Source organism: Orcinus orca, chromosome 8 (genome assembly GCF_937001465.1).
Source record: "Orcinus orca chromosome 8, mOrcOrc1.1, whole genome shotgun sequence".
In the NCBI taxonomy this organism is placed as follows: Eukaryota; Metazoa; Chordata; class Mammalia; order Artiodactyla; family Delphinidae; genus Orcinus; species Orcinus orca.
The window spans coordinates 102433902-102449269 of record NC_064566.1 but is presented as its reverse complement, the minus strand read 5'-3'; positions in this window follow the sequence as shown (position 1 = coordinate 102449269).

The window sequence follows — 15368 nt, the reverse complement described above, 5'->3', positions numbered from 1 at the left end:
GAGTCTGAGGGGTGGGGGGAAGAGTCAGGTGGGGAGTGCTCCAGTGAAGAGAGATGGGTTCCTTTCTTCTTATGGAAATAATCATTTCAACTTTGCTCTGTCTTCTCTGTGACCATTTAGAGGAAGGAGGGCTCCCAATCTGCATTTAAATGAAATGATTTCAGGAAGCACAGAATAGAGTGTAGGCTTTTCATCCTCCCATCCAGGAGAAGGCCTTAGATGCATTAAAATTGACAGTTACTCTTTGCAAAAGCCAAGGGCAGTTCCCACCCACTTCCAGTGCCCTGACAGGCCACGGGCTTCTGTGGTTTGGTTTCGGGGATGGAGAAGGTCCTTTGCTCAAAGGAAGGGTCGAATGTTGTCTGAAATTCCACCATTGAATTGAATGGAACTTCCTCCCCTGTCGCTTTCATCTGTTTTTAAACTACAGATATCCCAGAAGAGGTAAAGCTCTAAGTGATTATCAGTCGTTTACATCTAGGGATGACTGGGGTCTTTGATAAGAGGTTTCCAGTCCTTTAACAAATATCTGAAAAGCGGCTGTTGCCAGGCAGGTGCTGTGCTGGTCCCCGGGAACGAGGCTGGGCATGGCCGAAAGAAATCCCCAGTCAGAGGGTGGTTTTGCTGCTCAGGACGAGGTGAGAGGGCACCCTGTGGAGAGAGAATTTAAGCTCAGTGGAAGGGACGGTGGTGCAAGAAAAAGGAAGCTGGGGAGCCTTGACCATGCACGTGTATAACATTTTTATGATTTTCCTTTCTTGTCCTAGGCTGGTCCTGTCTCTCATAAATGGCTCCTTGCTTGACTTCCAGGATAGGAGGCACCTGCCCTTATCCTGCTATCACTGAAGGGAGAGCCAGGGGCCAGGAAGGAACTGTTTCCATAAACCAGGATATCATTTTCTAAGTCTCCTCCACCCCAAAACCCCAGGGCGGCTTTGCCGCTGCTGAGAGTCCCATCCTCTTATTAAAATCTCCCCTCCAGTCTGCTTGGTCAGCATGTGAAGGACCAAGGAATATGCCTTTTCATTAAGATTATTTCTATTTCTGACAGGCCTCCGGGTGGGTCACGGGACGGACTCCTCAGGCGGTGCTGACAGATGTAGTCCCAACGCCATCGGTCCTGGTAATTACTTTTGGAGCTGGCACTCCACACACCTGCATTGCCTGGGGGCCGGGAGACCCTGTAAACCCTGCAAGTCACAGTTGGAGACAGTGTGTGTGGCAGGAGGAAGCTGGTGGCAGGTGGGGGATGGGATGCGGGGAGGGGCCGTTTAGGTGAGAGAACCTGGCGAGCACCGCATCCTTGGCTTTAAGAAGAGATGGAGGGCTTCCCTGGTGGCGCTGTGGTTGAGAGTCCACCTGCCGATGCAGGGGACGCGGGTTCGTGCCCCGGTCCGGGAAGATCCCACATGCCGCGGAGCGGCTGGGCCCGTGAGCCACGGCCGCTGAGCCTGCGCGTCCGGAGCCTGTGCTCCGCAGCTGGAGAGGCCACAGCAGTGACAGGCCCGCGTACCGCAAAAAAAAAAGAAAAAGAAAAAAAAGAAGAGATGGAGCAGGGCTTCTTGGTTTGGGGGCGGCGGGGATACAGGCGGGGGTGGGGTGGGGTGGGAGGGGCGCGTCTGTAACAGCCTGGAATATCTCTAGCTCAAAAGCAGTACCTTCGGAACAGAACCGGCTTCTCCTGTCACTGCATTTGCCCCAGAGCAAAGATCGTCACTCCGTTCTTTTCTTCTGAGAAATGACTTCTGGGTTCTGGCTTTGCTACAGAGCACTTTGAAACTTTTACAGGTACTCTGGGGTTGTGCGTGGGAAAAGGCTTGTTGTCAGAGGATGGTGGAGTATTGGAATGTCCAAGCAAGGACCCCCTTGCCCCTCACCATCTGCGGGAGGGACATTGCAAGAATTTAGGATTTGCCAGCTAGTTTAGTAGACTTTCTGGGTGGGGACTGACAGTCACATGGATCAACAGCCAGGCTAAAGCACTTCTCCCAGCCAGATAGCACTGACTGGATCTGCCTTTAGGAAGAAAATGTCCTTGTTATGATTTTTTATTTTACAGCTAAGTAAGGTCCTAAGCAGCTATGGGATTTTCCCGAGGGCCCTCAAGGATAGAAGAGGCCACCAGAGCCCTGGTCTTCCTCCCACAAAGCAGGGATTCTGCTAAGCTTGTGTTTAGGGCTTGGATACAGGACCGATGCCGTGCCTGCCGGGAAGCCATGCTCAGATTCTGGGAGGAGGGGGCAGGCTGAAGTCCTGCTGCCTCGGCTCCTAGCCTTGTGCTTACCTTCGCTGGGCAACGGCTGTCCAGGCTCCACGGGGAACACAGCACTGGACAGCGGGGACACAGTCGGCTCCACTGGAGAGACGTGACGGAGCTTCTGTAGCAGCTTTTCTTGGGGCCAGAAAAGACACTTCTCACAGTTGCTTCTCCTACAAGACATCTCTGTCTTGGGACAGGTGCCGGAAACTTGTGGCCACCAAGCCAGCTGTGCATATTTGTCTATACATTCACTTGTTCTTTGGTGTTGAACACAGCTGGGCTGACTACCTGGGCTCCCCGAAGTGGGATGCAGAGATAGACAGGACCAGACCCTGCCCGCAGGGGGCTTTCCACCCCTCTCAGGCTATGCATCCCCAGCTCTCTCCATCTTTATGGAGCAGCCCCGTCATGGTCCTTTATGTTTCACAGTTGTCATGTCCTAACTCAGAGCAAGCCCATGGGGTGGGCGCTGAGTGGCCCAAGGTCACACAGGTGGCTGGGGCCAGATGCCAGCAGAGCGCCAGCCTTCAGCTACCACACTGAACATAGATACCCGGACCAGGCTAGGAAGGGGTGTCCAGGGAGTGCTGTGGTGGCCTCTCAGAGAAAGGAGCCATCTCTCCTGCTGCCACGGACTCCTGCCAGGTGTCTTTGAGAGCTGCTTCCCAGGTGTCTTTGAGAGCTGCTTCCCGATGCTCCACCAAAAAACCTGGAAGCTTTCCTAGGACAGCTTACAAACAGGGACAAGAGGATGCTCCATTCAGATCGGCCCCTGAGTCCAAGAAGAGGAAATATTCCCCACTCCTGGCTTCTGGATACCAACCAGGCTTTCTGCCTCTAGAAGTGAGATAAACAGTGAGGCTGGGAGGGGCCTTAGAGATAATCTAGTCAACTAGTCCACCCCCATCCCCTGTTTACTGGGAAGGAAACAGAGGCTCAGGTCAACTTACAAAGGGTCACAGCCAGCAGAAAAGCAGGAGCCCAGCCCTGTTCCCCTTTGTTCCAACACTCTGCTACTTCCCGGGTTGGAGCTTACCAGGGAATCACCAATTCTGTCTTTTTTTTTTTTTTTTTTTTTTTTTTTTTGCGGTATGCGGGCCTCTCACTGTTGTGGCCTCTCCTGTTGCAGAGCACAGGCTCCGGACGCGCAGGCTCAGCGGCCATCGCTCACGGGCCCAACCGCTCTGCGGCATGCGGGATCCTCCCAGACCGGGGCACGAACCCGTGTCCGCTGCACCGGCAGCCAGACTCCCAACCACTGCGCCACCAGAGAAGCCCCCAAGTCTGTCTTTTTAAGGAGAGGGACTGACTTTAGCTTGTAATATCTATTAGGTGAAACTGGGGATAAACAGAGAAACACTGATTTGGGGGTCTTATCTTCTGTCAATCTCACCTCTTTCACAAGCCTGGTATTCGCTGAACACTGGATTCTGAAAACTCTTTTAAAGGAAATCTCTCTCTGCTGATTAGTGCTGTGCTTTGTCCTAACCAACAGCCTTTATTGAGCACACCCCACTAAGCTAAGGGTCTCCGGGGAACTGATTGTACAATCCTTGCTCTCCTTGTCGAGGGACTGAGTCTCTGGGAACACCTGGACTGGAGTTTCTCTCCACACTCTGGTTTCCACATTCTGTCTTCTCAGCTCCATCAGTGAGGGTACAGCCACAAGCATCTCGGGGATATTTTGAGACTGACCACAATCTGGGGGCTGGGGTGTAAAATTAATTCCTGCTGCCCCAGGTTTTATGAATGAGGACCCAGAGTCATGCTGGATTTTGAGTTTGAGGAGGATGCATTAGCGAGGGTCATCTCTGAGTAGGAGAGTTTACACAACTAGCAGGGGACCCGAATGGGATGGCTCTGGCGGAGATAACATCTCCAACCTGAAGAGCAGGGGCTTTGATTTACAGGCCTGGGAGTCAAATGCCTGATTCAGCAGAAGCCCTCTGTTTTATTGCGCCAGGCGAAATTCAATCATTCCCAGGGAGGGCCTTTGCCCGGGAAGGGGGAGATTCAGGCCCTTGTTAAGCTAGGATTAAATTGCTGATTTCAGCAAATGAAAACTAATGACCACTGCTGATCTCCCATTTGCAGGGGGTGCCTGCAGAGGAAACTCAGCCTCCCCAGTGAAGGGGGCTTGAACAGGATGAGGGTTTGGATGAGTTTCTGGGGATGGCCATGCTTTAGGGCAACGTTTGGGGTCTGACAGTTCAAAGGACACGTTTCCTGCTGGGGCTTACCTTCTTTCTGAGCTGGCACAGAGGGGGGAAAAGGGGTGAAGATGGGAGCCCAGGTTTCCCAGTAAGGAACTGTTACTTACCCTGGGCTGTCTTGCGAGCTTGTGCATAGGTGGCAAATCAGTTCACCTCGGCCCCTGGCAATGGTGTCACCTGTCTGAGTTTTCTTTTTGGGAAGCTTGGCAACATCTCCACCCTCTTTCCCTGATCGCGCTGCAAGGGTGTGCCTAGCCCTTGTGGTCTTTGTATATTTCCTCCCAGGGAAGGTGCGGGACGGCTGCCCCCACTTAGTGGCAGTACACATTCTCCTCTTCAAGCAACTCCAGCTCAAATGCAAATGTAACTTAGGCTGATGCCTCATCAGACAGCACGTTAGCTTGGCTTGGTAACAATCAGCTGAGACTAAAAATGAGGCTTAGCATGCACAGTAATGATAATATCTATCATCTATTGAATAATTACTATGTACCAGGAGCTATGCTAAGCTTTCTACAAACAATATCTTTCTGCCTTCCTTTTTTTTTTTTTAATCCCCAGCTCTGAGGCAGGTGTTACATTTCACGTTCAGAAAGGTTCAGTCATGTATCCAGGGTTACACATTAAATAGTCAGTTAGGAGCCAAACCCAGGCCATCTGACCGTCTCCCACATTGCTACGGGTGCTGAGGGTTGCAGCAGAAGCTGGGGAAGGAAACTTCAGAGGCGGGGAATTTTGCCTCAAGGGGAGCTGGAGACAACAAAAGAGAGCATCACGTGACGGAAACATGCACGTCCTTAGAGTGGCACAGACACCGACTCCCATCTCAATTCTGACAAGCCTCCCCCGCTTTGTGTCATCTTAGGCAACTCACTTGTCTCTGATGGTCAGTTCCTTTATTTCGTAAATAAGGATAATGATGCCCTCTTTTAGCTACCCATCCTCGGGTCTCTGCTTACGGTTTCTTTGGAAGGCTCCCTGACCTTTCACCCCACACCTGCTCTAACTCTTTAAAGGCAGGGATGAATCCAGTTACATCTGCAGCATCTCATAAACATTGAACGAATGAATGAATGAGCTCACAATGAGGCATAAAATAAGCTGGAACACAGAAGACATTCAAGAGATTGGCTCTGTTCGCCCCTTTGGTGATTTTGCCTGGGGTCAGCTTCCTTGTTAAGACTTGGAATCACCACCGTGTGCTCCTGTAAGAGAAGATGACAGCCCTCCAGGACAAAGAGACTTTTATTAACATTTCTCAGTGTCAGTCACTCTGGCTTTTGGTCTAAGGCAGCAGCGTTCAGTGCAGAGACAACATGGTACTCGAAGAGTTGAGCTTCTCCAAGGCAGCCGGGGTCCTCCTCAGCCTTCGTCTAACAGCCGTTGGGTGAGTGTTGAACAGTCTGGGGAGGTGGTCTCCCTCTCTTGGCTCACGTCCACCAGAGCACTGACCTCACTCTGAGCCAATGTGGGGTCCTCAGGGGCAGAGCTGAGAGAGAACAGCTCTTCTGTGAAGGAATAACCACAGCCCTTCCAGGGAGTCAAGTGCAACCTCTGTGAAAGTGGATGCAGAGGAGCTTACGGGAAGGATCCGATGCGCAGAGCCGTCCAGCCAAGGCCGCGGCACTTTCTGAAAAGGAGGGGGCTACATACAGCATCTCGGGGAGGTGTGGGGGAGGTACGTGGGGACGGAAGGTTGGGTCAGGACAGGCTCTATGACCACTGCCTGTCCTGCAAGAGTCCCTGCTGCTGTCATGCAAGCAGAGCAATCCCTCCAGGACCAATCCCTCCTCTCCCTCCCAAATCGCTCCTCCAACTCCCAGCTAGTTCACCTCCACATTGTGCGCTTCCCGTCAGGCTCTCTGCTCCACAAAGCACTATGTGGCAGCAGTAATAATAAAAGCGACTGTAGACAGAGATCACTCTGTGTCAGGTCCTGATCTGAGCTCCCACAATAACCCCCTGAGAAGGTACTATTATTCTCCCATTTTGCAGATGAGGAAACTGAGGCCTAGCGAGGTTATGTAACTGGACCAAGGTCACACAGGTGGAGAAGCCTGAAATCAAACCCAAGCAGTTTGGCTTAAGGGTCTGTGACCCCAGGAGACAGAGGAAGAGAGGACAGGGAGGAGAGAGGGCGTGCTGGGCAAACAGGAAAACAAGAATGTCCTGGTGGGCAGCGGTGGCCCCCTTGAAAGCATGCCCTTCACCCTCAACCTCTGGTTTCTGCGCATCTGTTTCTCCCCCTCACTACCTAGTGCTCTGCTGCTTAGGGAGCAGGACATCAGTGATGAGCCCTCCACCCGGAAGGCAACTGACCGTGTCCTCTGTCCTCCAGGTGAATGTCAGACCTGTTCGCTCACCTGGCAAGTCCAGTGTGTGGAGACACCCATCTTCCAACTGGCCCGTGGGTTCTTCAGAGCAGGATGGAAGTGAGCTCAGACATCGAGCCCCCTCCACCTACCGTTCTCCCCAGGTACACACACACACACACATGCACGCGTACACACTCATATACACATGCAACACACTCATGCAGTACACACATGCACACATACACATGCTTGTACACACACGCGCATGCACACTCACTCATGCACACACCTCCACCTTAGGGCCCCGCCACAGACCTCAGCTACTCCCCCTCTAGGGAACCATGAGGTTGCCCTGTGTCACAAGGACAGCCTCCTTCCTGTGCTCCTTCCTCGCCCGCACTGGCTTTTGACAACCCGGCAGATATTTTTCAAGCCCCTTTTGTTTTTTACTGAACAAAGAAAAGAAAAGTGTTCCTGTCATTGCTCACTGTGCTGTTCCTTCCCCCTATTAGCTCCACTAAGATGCACCCGAAGAGAAGAAAATACAATTGCATACAATTAGCCATGGGAATTATTAATAGGAGCAAGAGATTCAATCCATTCTACAAGCAATTCTGTAGTGATTTAGTAATTGATAGTAATTAAACACTAATTAATTCATTTCCTAACTAACGTATTTACTTTATTTATGGGTATTCACTTTAATTACACTTGTTTGCATTCCTTGGGTTAAGTAATACATTTTGCCATGTTTTCTGAAAATATTTATTTGAGCTTCTTTGAGTCATGCTTTGAGAACATGAGGGAACACAGACTAATTGTTCCGGATTGAGCTGAGCACGTGTCTCTCATGTTGGAAGGCAGAGCTGAGGGAAGGTGACGATTTGTTACCTCCCGGATTAAGCCTCACCTCCACCCTCACCTCCACTCCCCGAATTTTTCGTGCAGCTTTCTGACAAGCACTTTCTGAGTTCTTCTTTGAAAAGATCAGAATCTTGACTATGGGAATATGTTCCCCATGGACCTGAAATGTCAAGGAATGAAAATCCCATCTTTGGGCCTCATTTTGGAATGAGTGTAGTGACCCTAAAGAGACATGGCAGGCATGTGTCTATTCTCTGGATGCAGTGGGTTTTAGCTAGGTTAGTTAGACTCCCAGACTGGAGTACAGTGTAAGGCCCCCGCAGTCCAGCCACTCAGCTGATGCTCATGTGTCTTTATCAATTGGCCATGCAGCCAGTGTTCAGATAATTTCATTGAAAGGACATTATCCCCAGTATTCCATCTCTGAACAGTTTCAACGATTAGAAATTCTTCCTCACACTGGACCTCAAACTGTTTCCTTAAAAATATCTTCCTCCCTGACTACCCCCTACCCACAAGTGCTCTACCCACAGGGCCATAAAGAGTAAGTCCACTCTCATCCATCAGTCCATCTAATGCTTAACAATTAACATGGCAGCTCTAGACACTCCAATCCATTTACCATTCTCATGTAGAATGCATTTGTAGCCCTTCAGCATCCTGTTGGCAGAAGGAAATCTAGCCTCTTTTCATCACCCCTAAAATATGTGAATGGCTGTTGTCTGACCATCACAATGAAAAATGGAAATGACCTCACTCAGTCAAGATTCTGTACTTCTGTTAATGAGTGCATTAGCTTGGGTTGACCATATAGCAATAATGACTCACTGAGTTGTTGGTCCTTTGAGGAGCAACAGGTGGTGTGCTGAGTGTTTCAGGGGACTGTTATGAATAGTGGGTAGGTCGCAAGTATGAAAGAGACTTTTTTTTTTTGCAGTACGTGGGCCTCTCACTGTTGTGGCCTCTCCCATTGTGGAGCACAGGCTCCGGGCGCGCAGGCTCAGCGGCCATGGCTCACGGGCCCAGCTGCTCCATGGCATGTGGGATCTTCCTGGACCAGGGCACGAACCCGTGTCCCCTGCATCGGCAGGCGGACTCTCAACCACTGTGCCACCAGGGAAGCCCATGAAAGAGACTCTTGGTCATAAAAGAAGGTCTGGAAATCCCAGCCCTGGCATCAGCTATACAGAAGGAGAGGTTTTCCTCCTTGTGCTTACCTTTTATACAAACTATGTTTTACTGCAGACTGGCTGGGAGCAAATGTGTGTGCAGTCAACAGGGGAAGCAAAACATGTAGGATGAGGATGGCAAGCAGGGTCACACTCGTGATGGATTCTTCTGGCAGCAAAGTTGCCCTTTAAGGCCCCATCCTTCTGGACCCCAAACCTCCACTCTATTTTGGGAGGGAAGGAGGATGAGGTAGGGCAGCAGTGGTTGAAGTAGGAAGGGTTGGGAGAGTTGGGGGTGACCCTGGGCAGAATATCTGTGAGAAGCACATGATCCTGAGAAAAAGTGAAATCCCCTATATACTTAATTCCTATATTCAGGGCTTTCCATAAGACCATGATTGGATGTGTCATTTTTTCACTGATGGGTCTGGATGAAGACAGGATGAGAAGCTGCGGCTGTACAGCCGGCTCATTGCCCCTTCGCTGGCCTATGGAAGGGAGCTGAGCTCTCAGGCAGGGAAACTGCTGGATCAGCCCTCACCTCCGAGCACAGAGGGTCTGTGAAAGTTGCTGCCAGGGCCTGACTTCTGCTAATCGACCTTTCCAAGGAGGGCAGGAGGCGATAAAATAGCCACACAACCAAATTGTTAACAGAACCCTATTTAGGGTTTGAATTGCTAAAAGAATTGTGTTGGAGAAGGGATTGGGGGAGGGTCGTGGAAGAAAACCCGATTCCTGCCTAGACGACACACGCGCTGCGTTGGATAGTGAACACCTGGGTACACAAGTGAGGCTGCAGGAATGAGCACGCTCCCTTCCATGGATGACAGAGCATCTTCTTCCATTGGGAAGAGAACCCTCCACTTCCAATTCCCCTGTTACTGTTTGGTCCCTTAAAAACTCCTTTCATCCTATTAAGTAACTCCTGCCTGACTATTTTTGAAGTTGCAAAGTGAAGGATTTACAATTGTGTAGAAATGAATGTATCAGTAATATGGACAGATGTGGATTTTTATGACAATGGTGTGTGTGTGTGTGAGAGTGTGTGTGTGTGCACACGCACATGCCATCTAGAGATACACAGATGTGTGTGGTTTAGTTTCATCGGCATGCAGTGCAGGATTTGCATCTGCTAATCAGTTCAGGATCCAGAAAATTCTCTTCCAGTAGAAGAATTCCATTACCAGTCAGCCAGCTGTGAAATACTGTACCTGTTCCATACCTTAAAGAGAAAGGCCTGTTTTCATCTCCTGCACAGACACACACACACACACACACACACACAACACATGACCCTAGCATACCACAAGGGAAATCAGGTAAGAATTCATGAAAAAGTCTCTGAAAGGAAAAAAAATCAAGGTTCTTTGACTTTACTTTTTCTATGAACTGAAATGAGATTTTCAGGACCAGAATCTTTAACATGCTGTTTTATAATTAAGGAAGGAAGGAAGGAAGGAATGGAGGAAAGAAGGGAGGAAGGAAGGGAACTCTTGCAGACACAGAGGAGGGTGAGCTCTATAAAAAGCTGTTAAATGAATTATAATTACTATGGGAATAACAGGCATACAACAAATATATAGGCGAAATTGTCTCACCCTCTCTCTTCTCATCATCTTTGGAGAGGTGACATTTAAGCGTTGACTGGAGTTACATCCCCTGAGCCATTGGTCACTGGGATTTGGCTCTGAGAGTATAATGTTAACTAAACTTTAAGAAAATGAGAGTGTGAACGAGAAAAGAAATCAGATGGAATATAAGGGAAGAAAAATAATGAAACATTATTGAGAATGTAAGTCTAGTATCCTATTTGTTGCTAATAATGATCCTTTGGTTTCTTGTCCCCAAAACAGACCCTCTCTACATTCAATGTGAGTTGTGTATTTGACTAAATTTAGGTAAGGAGATTCCTAACCCAGAAAAATGTGTGACGTAGCCACTCCTCTTTGAGGGGAAGAATTCAAAATGGCACTCAAGCCACCCCACCACTGTGGGTGTGTACAGTCTGGAACAAGCCCGTTGCTCTGACCAGCTTTCTAAAGTGAAGTTCATAATTAAGAGTCTAATTACCGGAAGGGTCTCATTGACATGAGATGGAAGCTGGAGCAAAGTAAATGACCTGACAATTCCATACCAAATAAAAGTCCAGAAGCCTAGAATGAAGCAATATTAGCGAGGATGCCAGACAGAGTCTAATCAAGGTTCAGAACCAAGTTAAGGGTTTGAGGAATCAACATAACAATCAAAAAATATTCAGTTGGATGTATATATGTTCTGAAACATGATGATTCCACTTAGTGCATGCTCTCTCCCTGTTAACAATTTCACTTGATTTCTATTCCCTGCTTATGCAATTCTTTCCCCTCCAAACAGTCTGATGTACATCCCTAGGCATGCACGCGCTTGCACCCCAGTGAGCATACCACCTTCACCTACAAAGCCAGCTGTGTATCCATCCTCATGTATTGATCATTCCTCTCCCCTTTGTTACTGAGACACGACCTCTCACGTTTACCTCCAACTATGTGGAATCGAATGTACCAGTAATCTGGATGTATGTTCATTTTAACCTCAATGGTGTATGTACTCATGATAGCTAGGGATACAGCTTATTTTTCTTTTTCTCTTCTTTCTTCCTGAATATAGAGATTTACTTCCACCAGCCCTTTAGTCCTTTCTCTGTATGTTCCCTCATAGCAATTGCTTTCATTTATAAGCCTTCAATTATCACCTCTACACATATGATTATCAAATTTAAATTCTGTCCTGAAATCAGTCCCAAGAGCCCCTTCCAAATGTCCAATGGCTTGTGACATCCTCCATCTGAATGTTCCCACCAGAACTTTAAACTCAGTACCTCCCAGACTAAACTCACCATTTCTCCTATAGTTCATCAAAAAAGAAATGAGCTTCTCTGTGTACAGCTGTGTTGATTAAGACCCCTCTATCATCTCAGGGCCCAAACCCTCATCATCTCCCTTCCTCTTCCTCTGCAGCTGATTCATTTTTTGAGCTTTGTCAATGTCGGCTCCATGATGCTTTCTTTACCTGCCTCTGCCACCACCCTATTCAGACACCCATCACCTGCCTTCGGGGTTACCGTAATAGCCTCTTAACTGCTTTGATGCCTCTAGTCTCTCACATCTTTAATTTGACTTACAAATGCCTGCCAGAGTGATCTTCCTAAAGCACTGCTCTGATCGTCTTACTTACCGTCTAAAAAACTTCCATGTCTCCTGACTCACTCAGTCCACACACACACACACAAAACAGCTTCCTAATCTGCATCCACAGCCCCCCTCCAATATCACATAAATTGACCACATCACCCACTGATCCCTTCACCTACCCTGAGCGTTTCAGTCGGACTGGACCACCTGCTGTTCTCTGCACACTGCCATTTCTGTCTCTATGCCTTCGTTCCTGGCCTGGGGTGCAGTGCCTATTTCCACAGACACAAATCTCTGACTCAAATGCCATCTCCTCCTAGAAGTCATCCCTGGTCTTCGGCTGAAAGCAATGTTATATTCATCTGATCTCATTTATCTGTTTTTTTCTTTTTTCATGACCCTATCAATTTCAACTTTGTATTAAAGTTGCATGATAGCATCTCATTTCTTTTAGAAAACAGAAAGTCCTTGAAATTGAAGCCAATATCTTCACACACACAGCAGTTGTTTATCACACAAGCACTTACCTCGTGCCTTCTGCACAGTCAGTGCTTAATATGCACTGGATTAATGATCCTATATGAATAAATACAGGTGTCTGAATGCTCACACTTGCTCACTAAATACGCAGCCATTCATGACGACAAAAATATGAATCAATCACTCTATCAATTAATCTCTCAACCACAAGTTTACAATGTTCCCATGGTGAGAGCTGTGTGTATATAATTGCCTGCCCACATGCATTCATGCTTTAAAAGACAGAAAAACGAACTCCTTGAACAAATGGGCAATGACTCTTTCTCCAAACACTGTGAGTCACCCTAGCATGGGCACCTGCATAAAAGAAAGTGGAAACACCGATGTTTCTCCGAGAATACAGACCAGATGAAAGAGCTGCGGGGACTGGAAGAAATCCACATGCGTTGGATAGACGTGAGAGCAAGGACAGGGGCCAACCCAAGCTGTCGCTGAGGGGAGGAAGACACCCAGCCCAAGAATGTGCTTTAGAGGGAAGAAAACCAAACTGCAGACAATCCCAAAATGGCTCTACATGAAAATATACAGCAAACAACATTAACGTGGCTGGCATGGAGCTGTGTGTGTGTGTGTGTGTGTGTGTGTGTGTGTGTGTGTGTGTGCATAGAGTAGGGAGGAATGTGGGAAGGAATGAATGAATGAATTCAGGGCACCCTGATAAATTCCCCCTGGGATAAAATCCAGATGTCTGCTTCTAAGAGATAAACAGAAAGCTCTGCTGCTCAGAACCACGGCCAGTGGCTGAACATCACGCTAATCTTCTCTGCACCAGGTCCCAGGCACCGCGGCAAATGTGTGTCAAAAAAAAAAAAAATGGAGGCAAAGAAGAGAATCTCACTAAAGGCAATAACGTGAATTCAAATACTCTTTGCAGTCTGGATGAAAGGAACCCAAATTGATGTTGTTTCAAAGAGGGTATGGGGTAAGAGCAGAGCAGCAGATTCGTTTGGCTGGAGAGATGGGGAGACCTCCCTGACTAAAGGGGCAGGGACTGGCTAGCTGCCAGTGAGCAAATGGTGCCTAACGGTTGCCATGCACTCTGTCCTCCGCTGAGCTTTTTTCCATTTATTGTGTCCTTCGATTTTCTAAGCATAGTGGAGAAAAGCAGCACAGGTGCTAATACTCCCTCTCCAGGGAAGAAGTTAACTGAGGCCCAAGGGAGCCCCAGCTTGGCCTCCATCTCCTTTAGGTTTAATCCAGGGCTTTAGGCTGCTGCTTCTAGGGCATTAATGTAAACATCACCGGGAGGACGTATTGAAATCCAGATGCGAGTCTGAGGTGGAACCTGGGAGTCTTGCATTTTTCACTCTCCCAGGCGAGGCCGACGCTGCTCGTTCAGGATCACGCTTTGAGTAGCACGGCTTAGGACGCCGTATCTGGGGGTGCTGGGTTGGAAAGGCTTGAATCAATAAAACCAGACCATTAGCTCTTCATTTGAAGGACGTTATTTCATTTACACTATGAAAATTCTAGAACGTGTGTCACCTGGAGAGCCTGGGTAGGACTGGTGATCTTCGGCTCCGACAGGCGTGATCCTTCCGGCGTCTACGTGGTGACCCTGCAGACGTCACAGACTCCCTAGATCTCTGCTTCTCCAAGTGAGCAGAATCCAAGCTCATCCTCTCTGGAACCTCACTGTCACCCAGATGAAGGAGCCGGAGAAGACTCCTTGTTTTGATTGATTTGACTCTCGCAAACCCCCTGAAAGTCCCAGAACATGGAGCCCCCAAAGCAAGCTGGTCTGCAGGACAACACAGGCAAACTTGACTCCTCGTGTCCCTTCAAGAATCTCACACATGTCAGGATGGGACTCCAAGGCCCCATTGCTGACCCCACACTCTGGATCAGAGTTTAGAGAAAAGGCCAGCTTCTCAGGGACCAAGCATAGCACCTACCTGCATCCTGTCATTTAGAACATATTCCTTTGGGACTGTAGGTCCTTTTCAGCTTCAGAATGTGGTATATACACACCATGGAGTGTTATTCAAACTTACAAAGGAAGGAAATTCTGACACATGTTACAACACGGATGAAACTTGAGGACATTATGTTAAATGAAATAAGCCAGACACAGAAAGACTCATATAAGATTCCACTTATATGAGGTACCTAGAGTCATCAGATGCATGGAGACAGAATGTAGAAGGGTGGTTGCCAGAGGCTGGGAGGAGGGAGGAATCAGGAATTATTGTTTAATAGGTACAGAGTTTCAAGATGGAAAGAGTTGTGTGGATGGAAGATGGTGATGATTGCACCGCAATATGAATGTGCTTAATGCTCCTGAATTCTACACTAAAAAATGGTTTAGACGGTAAATTTTATGTTCCATGTATTTTATCACAATAAAAAATAGGGGGAAAAAGGCTTGCTCTAAAACTATAATCATTCTTGGGAGAATTGTTCAACACTTTTAAATTCTAATCACTTAACAACATCAAGGGAACTTATGTATTAGATTTCTTGTGACAACCAGCTGATACAAAGGTACCGCTAGGTTGAGGCTCAGGAGGGGTGGGCGAGGACCCCTAACGGCAGTGGTGAGAAGCCGCCAAACGCTACCATTGCCGGCTTCCCAGCTTTGCCGAAAGCCAGGTCTGTTTGTGTGTTTCCACCTGTATCCTCTGGGCTCTGCTCTGGGTGCCTGGACTGACCTCCGAACTCTCATGACCTCCAAAGGCTCCCTGGCCAGATGTGGTCCTTCTTCCCCTGCCCCTGACCCCACCCCCATGCTCCGTCTGAGCTGTGATTGGTTCACAGAGCAGCAGGTCCCTGGAGACTCCGTGCTGTCTCATTGGACATGACTTAGGGTCACTGCAGCAGTTGGGCACTGAGCAGGC